Source organism: Nerophis lumbriciformis, linkage group LG09, assembly GCF_033978685.3.
Source record: "Nerophis lumbriciformis linkage group LG09, RoL_Nlum_v2.1, whole genome shotgun sequence".
Lineage (NCBI taxonomy): Eukaryota > Metazoa > Chordata > Actinopteri > Syngnathiformes > Syngnathidae > Nerophis > Nerophis lumbriciformis.
This window is the reverse complement of record NC_084556.2, coordinates 18187501-18199589: the sequence shown is the minus strand read 5'-3', so window position 1 is coordinate 18199589 and position 12089 is coordinate 18187501. Positions and strand designations below refer to the sequence as shown.

General features: G+C 39.5%; 1 protein-coding gene across 2 annotated transcripts in view; it reads left to right on the top strand.

Moving 5' to 3' along the window:
* The first annotated feature begins 248 nt into the window (after nt 1-248).
* cxxc5a (CXXC finger protein 5a) overlaps nt 249-12089 on the top strand; it is a 49606-nt gene continuing 37765 nt past the window's right edge. For both annotated transcript variants that reach the window (XM_061962437.2, XM_061962436.2), the window contains exon 1: nt 249-561. The gene's annotated coding sequence lies outside the window, so the exon portion shown is untranslated. The remainder of the gene's footprint in view (nt 562-12089) is intronic.

Here is a 12089-nt window from a genome sequence, read left to right as displayed (position 1 = left end):
TGATGACGCATATGAAGGTGTTTTTAAGTTGCAAACATGTATCTGTACCACTTATTAATGTGAGAAAACGCGCCATATAGTCAAACTGATCGATGACATCGGTTGTGCGCGGCGTGTTTCCACGGAAATCGTGCAGGCTGCAGAAAGTGTCCATGTCCGAGTGTCGCGCCGCACCAAAAGTCCACTTCGGTTTTTCCTCCGAGCTCCAAAAATCCATGAAACGTGTTTGCATGTTCCTCTCGGCGAGTGGGGTTGTAGAGGTGGGATCGCCAGGACCGGAGAAGGCAGGCTGGGGGGAACCCACGCGTCCGAGCACCACGGAAAGTCCGCCTCGGCCAAAAACACTCTTTCGTTTCGAACCTCGTGTGTTTCCGACTGCACGGACGCGCCGCAGGCTACTTGTGGAAGGAGAGGAGGGGGGACACGCTTGTCTTTCCTTCCCGCTTTTGGGTGTTTTGTGTGTGTGTGTGTGTCACCATTGCGCACGACAAGGCTTGGGAAGACGGAGCTCTCGGACTGTGGGAGCAGCCCCTCAGCCCTCCTGTGCTCGTATCCGCTCTGGTAGGTGCCAATAATACGCATCTGTGTGTACAAATAACATCGAATGAGAGGTGGAGCGCTGCACCGCACTTTGCTCAAGTAAGTCCAAAAAAGTTCGGGGACGTCATCTCCACAAAGCGAAACGTTTTGGACTCGGATGACACTGCGGGGAGCCGCTGCCGCAGATGGGCTTCCGAGCTCCAGACAAAAGCGGTGCGTAAAGATGCTGCTCCCACTTGGCACCGACAATCTCGCCTTTAATTTCGGATGCGCGCGGCGTGAAAACTTGAACCATTCTTCTGTGTGTTTATATCTGTGTGTGTGTGTGAGACTCGTGGGTTTAGTGACTTCTTCCGCTGCCGTGCCCCTCCAAACACAAACAAGCAATATTAATGGTGCGTAAAAAGAGGCAGGAAGTGAGCTTCGTCCCGGTCCAGATGCCACAATCTCTCTTATCTACGCCCCAGTGGGCTTTTGTCCGAGCCTGAGCAAGTTCTCAGGTGTCCTTAAACGCACCACGAGGTGCAACATTACGCGTGTTCGTCTTCAACTTGGCAGAAAATGTGCACCGGATGGAGGCAGTGTGAGTGTTGTAGTCTAATCGTTGTCACCATGCTTTTTAATTTCCTGTGTGTGTGCGTGCGTGCGTGCGTGCGTGTGTGTGTGTAGGAGGTGGGAGGAATTGAAAATGTGACGCTCGTCGTCGACAGCGTGTCTGCAGGGGGTGTGAGGGTGGGGGGGCGATAGAGGAAGGAGGAGGCGAGGGCTCGGTTGGTGGGGGGTCGCATTATGTCCATCAATTGCGTTGCACTCATGCATAAAGTATTGCAGCGTCTCAGCAAGTTTGACTCACTTGGTGGTCTAAATAGGCATCAAGGTGCAGGAACGGGAAAAAAAACCCTCCAAAAAAACCGATGTTTGTTTTTTAAATGCTGACTGCGATAAGTCGCCACCTGCGCCTGCAGTGACGTCACTTCCCCGCACTTTAATGAGGCAGGCAGCATGGGAAAGGTTTATTGTCTATTTGGGTGACTACTAAGAAAGTTAAAGATTTTGTCTCTGTTTCTAAAAAAAAATGCAGCCTGCTATTACTTTGTAAACAAAAACTATCAGTTGCATATTATTGGACTTTTTCTGCAAGGAAAATCATGTTAGGATAGTGACCATTGTGCCGATGTCTTCATGTCCTACTCACAACCCATCCATCCATCCATTTTTTACCGCTTGTCCCTTTCGGGTTGGCGGGGGTTGCTGGAGCCTATCTCAGATCATTCACCCTGGACACGTCACCACCTCATTACAGGGCCAACACAGATAGACAGACAACATTCACACTCACATTCACACACTAGGGCCAATTTAGTGTTGCCCTACTCACAACCACTAAAGAAAATATTTCACAGTATTCACATAAATATTTTGTATACAGTAGTACCTCGGTTTTTATTCCGAAGGTCCGACAAAAGCTGTATCGTAAGAAAACTGAAGAGGTTTTTCCCCATAAGAAATAATCTGTTCCAGGCATCCAAAAAAATTAACACAAAACACATTTTATAGAGAATAATTACAGTTTTGTAAATGATTCACTGAACATTTGTTTTTACCCTGATTGAAGATTTTTGTTGGCAAAGACAGCGAGGAGAGGGAATAGCCTCATAAATGACACATTCGTACTTTGCTGCAAGTTCTTTGTTGAGTTCAGTATCGTTTTCCACCTTTTTTAATGTGCTGACTAGGGTTGTATGTAGGGATGTCCGATAATGGCTTTTTGCCGATATCCGATATTGTCCAACTCTTTAATTACCGATACCGATATCAACCGATACCGATATCAACCGATATATGCAGTCGTGGAATTAACACATTATTATGCCTAATTTGGACAACCAGGTATGGTGAAGATAAGGTACTTTAAAAAATAAATAAATAAGATAAATAAATTAAAAACATTTTCTTGAATAAAAAAGAAAGTAAAACAATATAAAAACAGTTACATAGAGCCTAGTAATTAATGAAAATTTGTAAAATTAACTGTTAAAGGTTAGTACTATTAGTGGACCAGCAGCACGCACAATCATGTGTGCTTACGGACTGTATCCCTTGCAGACTGTATTGATATATATTGATATATAATGTAGGAACCAGAATATTAATAACAGAAAGAAACAACCCTTTTGTGTGAATGAGTGTGAATGAGTGTAAATGGGGGAGGGAGGTTGTTTGGGTTGGTGCACTAATTGTAAGTGTATCTTGTGTTTTTTATGTTGATTTAATAAAAAAAATAAATAAAAAAAAACCCGATGCCGATAATAAAAGAAACGATACCGATAATTTCCGATATTACATTTTAACGCATTTATCGGCCGATAATATCCGCAGGCCGATATCGGACATCTCTAGTTGTACGGTATACCGATACTAACAATGAATTAAAAACGACACTATACTGCCTCTGGAAAAATACCTGTACTATTTTTTTTTTTACGGACATTACGGAGCGCTGTCGTCACGTCATGAGATTGTTGGTAATATGAGGAGAGGCTCATGTTTAGCAATGCACACGTACAGAGAGAACTTGTAAGTAGACACGGTGTGGAGATATTAGAGGCAGAATGGACGCATTTCGGCTTAAAAACAAATTATAAATGTGACGCTATAAAAACTGAAGCGCCGCTTTACAAGAGGTGCTTTAAAACATAGCTCGCAAGCGGCTAACATCCATACGCAGTCGGAAGTTTCTTACATGTATCATCCCTGCAGGACAAAGAATGCGTCACTGCACACTGTAGATACACACTAGGATACAATAGAATAGCTAACCGATAGCAGCAAGCTAGCTTTCCTGAATGTAAACAAATGGGTGGATCTATGCATACATCAACTTTAACGATACCAAGTACAAGAGCCGGATTTAGTCAATACTAAAATGGCCACATCGATATTTTTAATTTTCACAAAATCTTTTGTAATTTTTAAAAATTGTTTATAAAGTCTGGAAATATTTTATGGACACAGGAGAACTTTAATTATGACCAATGTATGATTCTGTAACTACTTGGTATTGGATTGATACCAAAACGTGTCATATCACCTAAAATTAATGTGAAGTATCTAAACAACAGAAGAATAAGTGATTATTACATTTTAACAGAAGTGTAGATAGAACATGCTAAAACAGAAAGTAAGCAGATATTAACAGTAAATGAACAAGTAGATTAATAATACATTTTCTACCGCTTGTCCCTCATAATTTTGACAAAATAATTGAAAGAGAAATGACACAATATATTACTGCATACGTCAGCAGCCAAATTAGGATCCTTTGTTTGCTTACTTACTACTAAAAGAGAAGTTGTCTAGAATGTTCACCATTTTATTTTATGACAAAATTATTATTTGATTGCAAAAAGAAACATATGTTTAATGTATCATAAGATATTCTGTTAAAATAAAGTCAATAATTAATTTTTTTTGTGGACCCCTTTGTTTTGAAAAGTATCGAAATGCATTTTGGTACTCGTACCAAAATGTTGGTATTGGGACAACCTTAGTGCTGGCACAACTCTATTTGGCCCCATAGTGGCTTAATAAAAAAAAAAAAAAAAAATAACAGCCACTGAGTCACCAATGCATGGGATTCTTCATTTAAACACTCAATTCTGCGGAATGACATGCCGCACGATAACCAAAAGAGTAGGGATGGATGCCCAGTTTGTTACTTTTGTACCTATCGTAAAATCAAACAGCACCATATTTTAATACCATTGTTGCATGTGACGTCACGTTTTTTTTTTAACATGCATACGATTAAGGTATTGTACAACACATATTTTCAGTTTCTCATTACAACATGTCCGAGAAATTGTATGTCTGGTAGATGATGCAACATTATACACCCCTAAATTTGGTAATGAAATCTACAACTAAGATGCAAGTTACTATCAAACAGCTGGTGTGTAACAAATACAATGCTTACAGTACAAACACCTTGTAGAGCGCAACAAAAGAACAGCTGGCACATTCACCTTAATGGCAAAGACTAATCCTTGACTAGGCAACACTCCATTGCCAATACACTACTGTCATCTAAAGTCTTGGAATTGCAACTGTATTCAAAGTTTACTATATAATACATGCAAATGAGACTTAGAAGGGCTAGAAATCAAGATATAACAAGTGGACAGTAGAGGTACACTATTTTGCCAAAAGTATTTGGCCACCCATCCAAATGATCAGAATCAGGTGTCCTAATCACATGGCTCGGCCACAGGTGTATGAATTTTAGCACTTGGGCATGGAGACGGTTTCTACAAACATTTGTGAAAGAATGGGCCGCTCTCAGGAGCTCAGTGATTTCCAGCGTGGAACTGTCATAGGATGCCACCTGTGCAACAAATCTAGTCGTGAAATTTCCTCCCTCCTAAATATTTCAAAGTCAACTGTCGGCTTTATTATGAGAAATTGGAAGAGTTTGTTAACAACAGCAACTCAGCCATGAAGTGGTAGGCCACGGAAACTGACAGAGCGGGGTCAGCGGATGCTGAAGCGCATAGTGCAAAGACTTTCTGCACAGTCAGTTGCTACAGAGCTCCAAACTTCATGTGACCTTCCAATTAGCCCACGTACAGTACGCAGAGAGCTTCATGGAATGGGTTTCCATGGCCAAGCAGTTGTATCTAAGCCATACATCACCAAGTCCAATGCAAAGCGTGGGATGCAGTGGTGTAAAGCACGTCGCCACTGGACTCTAGAGCAGTGGAGACGCATTCTCTGGAGTGATGAATCACGCTTTTACATCTGGAAATCTGATGGACGAGTCTGAGTCTGAAGGTTGCCAGGAGAACGCTACATTTCGGACTGCATTGTGCCGAGTGTGAAATTTGGTGGAGGAGGAATTATGGTGTGGGGTTGTTTTTCAGGAGTTGGGCTTGGCCCCTTAGTTCCAGTGAAAGGAACTTTGAAAGCGCCAGGAAACCAAAACATTTTGGACAATTCCATGCTCCCAACCTTGTGGAAACAGTTTGGAGTGGGCCCCTTCCTCTTCCAACATGACTGTGCACCAGTGCACAAAGCAAGGTCCATAAAGACATAGATGACAGAGTCTGGTGTGGATGAACTTGACTGGCCTGCACAGAGTCTTGACCTGAACCCGATAGAACATCTTTGAGATTAATTAGAATGGAGACTGAGAGCCACAACATCAGTGTGTGACCTCACCAATGCGCTTTTGGAAGAATGGTCGAAAATTTCTATAAACACACTGCGCAACCTTGTGGACAGCCTTCACAGAAGAGTTGAAGCTGTAATAGCTGCAAAAGGTTTAACAACATCATATTGAACTCTATGGGTTAGGAATGGGATGGCACTTCAAGTTCTTATGTGAGTCAAGGCAGGTGGCCAAATACTTTTGGCAATATAGGGTATCATAATCTGTCATTGTTAAATGTTCAATAAAAAAAATATTATCAAACAATTAAAATCTCTTAACGCATGAACACCCACAAAAGCACATAAAATTGGCACCGTATCGGTTCAGATGTGAAAGGTACCCATCCCTACAAGAAAGTATACAAATGGTCAAACTTTTGGCAAAAAAAAAATGTCAAAAACTGAATCCTACAGAAAGTGGGGCATATGAAAACCAATAAATTACGTCTTCCAATGTTCATTTTGCAGATGGTTAAAAATAACAAAGAGCAACAAACTATTAATACGCTATAACACAGTATAACAGTAAACACCATAAAAATAGGATAATTCAGGTAATACAATTTTGAAACACTCTGATAATGTCATAACATTTTATCACAGTTTGTCAAGCAATCGTATAGTGTTTGTTCCCGAGCTCATTTATCCAATTACAGTACATATTACCCAATTTGTTACTTTTTGAAACTTTCCTTCACTTTTAATTTTTCATTTATTTCTGCAAGAAATACAATTCTCATTATTTTTAAGTGACACTAGACATCATCAGCATTTACTTAAACATTAATTGAAAATGCTAAATATATGGTTCGTTTAAGTTGAGTTTTAAACACAATATTAGTCATATATTAATTGGTAGAATTCAATGATATGTTGTATTGTTTTTGGCAGATAATCTTTTTATTTCTAGTGGGAATATTTGATCTTAGTTGTAGGCCAATGATTATACAGCCCACAAAAGTAAGTCAGTAAGTGTTTTTGTGACGACCGCATAGTAAGTGTTGCAAAGAATTGATGATGTGACTCTTAGAAGTAATTAAAGGCAATAAATTCTCTTTGGGTAGCAGCAATATTTCACCAAATAATGTTTTTATGTGAATTCAAGTTTTGACTTGTATTAAGTGAAATAATGATCAGCCATCCTTATGACCCTCCCTCCACACAAGAGGAAAAAATAAACACACCCAAGCCCTAAAATGCTTTTCTCCATCACCTATTGATCAGTCAACCATGTCATCGACTGAACCACCCACCCATTTATCAGCCGTGTTGTCATAGGGAGGATTGGGAGGAGGATGTGTATTACTATTGTATGGGGCCGCACACACACAAACACTTACACACACAGAATGAAGTAAGGCATCCGAGGACACAAGTCTTTCAAAGGTATCTTGCTATTTCAAGTCAGTAAGGTCTTTAGAATCATAATGGTGAGAACCTAAGCAATTCAGAAAGTGGAATAATATCGCTAAACAAACTAATACTAGCACATCATATCACAACAATATCAAACTTCCATTCTCTAGTTCCACTTCCAGTCATTTTTCTGGCATCTTGACAGTCTTTACATTTGACTTAGTGTTTTAACAATGTAATAGCTTTGGTATGTATATATATATATATATATATATATATATATATATATATATATATATATATATATATATATATATACATATATATATATATATATATATACAGTATATATATACGCCACATAAAATAAATGCTCTTTGTGCCATATATCTCAAAGGAAAGGCTAAACACGTTGGCATACACATTTATTAATTTTACTGCCAAAAGTTTGATAGGATTGATAGCACTCGCATGTGGCTGCAAGCTAAGTATGATGCCATCGCCAGGAGCTGGCAGTTAATTCACAAAGGGTTATGTACCTGAGTATTTCTTGGCCCAGTAACTTCCTGGAGCCCTCACTGGTTGCCTGGCAACTGAAATGGTTTGGCAGGAACGCGGCCGTAAACAACAAATTGACGTTTTACTCCTCGGGTTCTTGCGCGGATTGAATAATTGAGACACAAGTTGTTAATTAGTGGGTTTTCAAGGCGCTAGTGGGTGGACGTCACAACTTCAGCATAGATCCACATTAGTTTTAGTCCCTTGTTTGCAGAGTCAGTGCAAAGTAAGCAATGTAAGCTAAGAAGCGCATAAACAAGTATTGAAAAGAGAGAAAACTTAATTTGGGAGCTGTAAAGATATAAATATACTAATGACTAAAATACATTTTCCATTCATCCGTCCATTTTCTACCGCTTGTCCCTCTTAGAGTCATTCATGCACATTTGTAATGTATGTAAACGACATTCTGTAGAAAATTCTGATTTCAGACGGCTTTTCAGTTTGGTGGAAATTTGTTTTTTGAAAATGCAGGTAAATATAACGCCATCTGATACTTGTGGTTAATCATAATCAGACTTCACACCAAATGCTTTAACATTTAAACCAAATTAGCTTTAATTTTGCAAATCGTTTACAGTACTAATGAGAGACACGAAGACAACATTTTTTTTTTTTGCATTCTAATTTGAAATAATCTACAATCTAAGTGGATAGCAATGCAGCTGATAGGAGCAATCCATTCTGCCTCTCGATCACTTTAAAAATGCATCCCAAAACGTTCCGTAACCTGTATAATAACCAAGCTGTAGTGACATTGTTATTGTAAGAGCGAACACTGAGGAACTGTTTATCTAGCATAGTAACACATCGTTTTGCGACGGCATGCTACAGCATTAGCCGTAAACTAGCTTGAGTTTGTATTGCACAACACAATGCGATAAGACGCCAATCTGTACTGACTGAAAAACATGAACAATCATATTACAGTATCTGTAAAGTATTAGCCCACATTTCATGTTTTGTTAGTACACAGCAAGCTCGACATTGTATATATTTGTAATAACAAGCATGATGTGCTGCATGGATCATTGTCAATATTATAGTGACTCACTCGATGGACAGTTGTCTGTTTGGTCTAGTTGGCCGGGGACGTTTTTTCAAGTTGACTTTGGGTAAGCACGTCATTTATGTCAGCATGGCTTGGCTCCAAGTTCCACATTTACCCCTGCAAGTCACCCTGACCTTACTCTCGGCTTCCGTCTGCTCCAACGTTTCACCCTTTCCTCGCGCTCGCTTCTATAAGCAGCAGTTCATCTTCCGTACATTCAGGTTCAAAAAGATAAGGTTGTGAATCCCCATTTGTCTAAAAATAGTCGTCTTTAATGTCTGTTACCAATCTGCTATGATTAGTAAACACAAGCGATTGTTTCCAGAAGTAGGAACACACATTTGTTGCCGGAAGTCGGAGGTGCGCTGCTATGGAAACGGAAATAAATGCGCTGAGGAAAGAAGTCCCGGTAAGGCATAAAATGACCAAAGTACAGTAAATGTTGTTATGAACGTGCATGTTACTACATTATATATTTACTTGCAGTGTGTATATAAAACATTGATGGAGGGTTTTGAAGTTGTTTGCTTTGAAGGCTACAATGGTGACTCCCATTAATCACATTTCGCAAGTGTTTTTTTTTTTTTTAGCATTTTTAGAATCCCTAAAAAAAAGACGTGTGTTCTTGTCTCTCATAAAGATTGTGAACTATAGGCAAAATTCCCCAAAAAGTGCAGTTACCCTTTAACAGTTTGCTAAAGACTGAATTCTGTTATATGAAAAATTGAACCCCAAAGCCTCATAGTAAAACACAACTGTGGCATCGGGGCGCCCGCTATTTTAAAGACTTTGATTGCAGGATCACATAACACTTTTAAAGCCCCACCCACACCAAAGTGACATATTGATTAGTGTATGCAGATCTGAATACCATGTTGTTAATCCTATACAGAAACTCTTGACAATAGTAAGGAAAAGGTCATGTACAGTGGAGTATGTCTTTGTTTTATGCTAAGGCAGCATGCAACATTTGACTACTACAGTAATATTGTCAATTTACAGCAACCAGAGGTGTATAGCTTCAAGCATGAACCGCAGTATCAAGTCTGTGACACAGGAAATTGAGTAAAAGTGCCTCAAGTACAAAGCGACACTAAATTATCGGGTTTCAGCTGCATTGCATTTGGAACTCTCAGAAGCCCACGGTTGTGGTTCAGGGGACGGTTCACGTCAGGACAGCAGAGCCTTCAGTAAGTGATGTGGTGAGAGAGTCTAAAGAGTCATGACGTTGGCTTGTTCAGCCCAAGACTGTGTACCACGTTTAAGATTAATGGTGTTTGATTGTGACTATAGGGTTAATTGATTAGAAAATACCTTTTATTTACAAACCCCGTTTCCATATGAGTTGGGAAATTGTGTTAGATGTAAATATAAACGGAATACAATGATTTGCAAATCCTTTTCAACCCATATTCAATTGAATGCACTACAAAGACAAGATATTTGATGTTTAAACTCATAAACTTTATTTTTTATTTTTTTGCAAATAATAATTAACTTAGAATTTCATGGCTGCAACATGTGCCAAAGTAGTTGGGAAAGGGCATGTTCACCACTGTGTTACATGGCCTTTCCTTTTAACAACACTCAGTAAACGTTTGGGAACTGAGGAGACACATTTGTTAAACTTCTCAGGTGGAATTCTTTCCCATTCTTGCTTGATGTACAGCTTAAGTTGTTCAACAGTCCGGGGGTCTCCGTTGTGGTATTTTAGGCTTCATAATGTGCCACACATTTTCAATGGGAGACAGGTCTGGACTACAGGCAGGCCAGTCTAGTACCCGCACTCTTTAACTATGAAGCCACATGGATGTAACACGTGGCTTGGCATTGTCTTGCTGAAATAAGCAGGGGCGTCCATGGTAACGTTGCTTGGATGGCAACATATGTTGCTCCAAAACCTGTATGTTCCTTTCAGCATTAATGGCGCCTTCACAGATGTGTAAGTTACCCTTGTCTTGGGCACTAATACTCCCCCATACCATCACAGATGCTGGCTTTTCAACTTTGCGCCTATAACAATCCAGATGGTTCTTTTCCTCTTTGGTCCGGAGGACACGACGTCCACAGTTTCCAAAAACTATTTTAAAAGTGGACTCGTCAGACCACAGAACACTTTTCCACTTTGTATCAGTCCATCTTAGATGAGCTCAAGTCAAGCAAAGCCGACAGCGTTTCTGGGTGTTGTTGATAAAAGGTTTTCGCCTTGCATAGGAGAGTTTTAACTTGCACTTACAGATGTAGCGACCAACTGTAGTTACTGACAGTGGGTTTCTGAAGTGTTCCTGAGCCCATGTGGTGATATCCTTTACACACTGATGTCGCTTGTTGATGCAGTACAGCCTGAGGGATCGAAGGTCACGGGCTTAGCTGCTTACGTGCAGTTATTTCTCCAGATTCTCTGAACCCTTTGATGATATTACAGACTGTAGATGGTGAAATCCCTAAATTCTTTGCAATAGCTGGTTGAGAAAGGTTTTCTTAAACTGTTCAACTATTTGCTCATGCATTTGTTGACAAAGTGGTGACCCTCGCCCCATCCTTGTTTGTGAATGACTGAGCATTTAATGGAATCTACTTTTATACCCAATCATGGCACCCACATTTTCCCAATTTGCCTGTTCACCTGTGGGATATTCCAAATAAGTGTTTGATGAGCATTCCTCAACTTTATCAGTATTTATTGCCACCTTTCCCAACTTCTTTGTCACGCGTTGCTGGCATCAAATTCTAAAGTTAATGATTATTTGCAAAAAAAAAAATGTTTATCAGTTTGAACATCAAATATGTTGTCTTTGTAGCATATTCAACTGAATATGGGTTGAAAATGATTTGCAAATCATTGTATTCTGTTTATATTTACATCTAACACAATTTCCCAACTCATATGGAAACGGAGTTTGTATATTCTGTTGCTTCGATTAATCGTTTGATAAGTGTTACAATTGAAAATTGATAATGCCCACGCCGCATGGAGTGCCTGGGACATAGTTTCTGCTCGGCTGTTGCCAATAAGCAATACTTATGAGCGCGAACAACGGAGATTTAATTTTTTTTTTTTAATTAATGCACACACGCAAAAGTGCAATTTCAAAGTTAATGATGTGCATTTAGTAGAAAAAAAGAATGAAGGTTATGGCAAGCATAAAAAACTATTTTCCACTTTTGAGGCTAAAAAGTGTGTTTTATCCGATTACTCAATTACCGTAATCAAACAAACTAATCGATAGTCCATTACTCAATTGCGAAAATAATCAATAGCTGCAGCCCTAATTGTGACTGATAAATGCGTGTGATGCTAGGCGCGCCTTCAAAAAGGCATTAAGCTCCTACCAAATACATAGGAATACAATACAGAAGTGCAAACTAACACCAG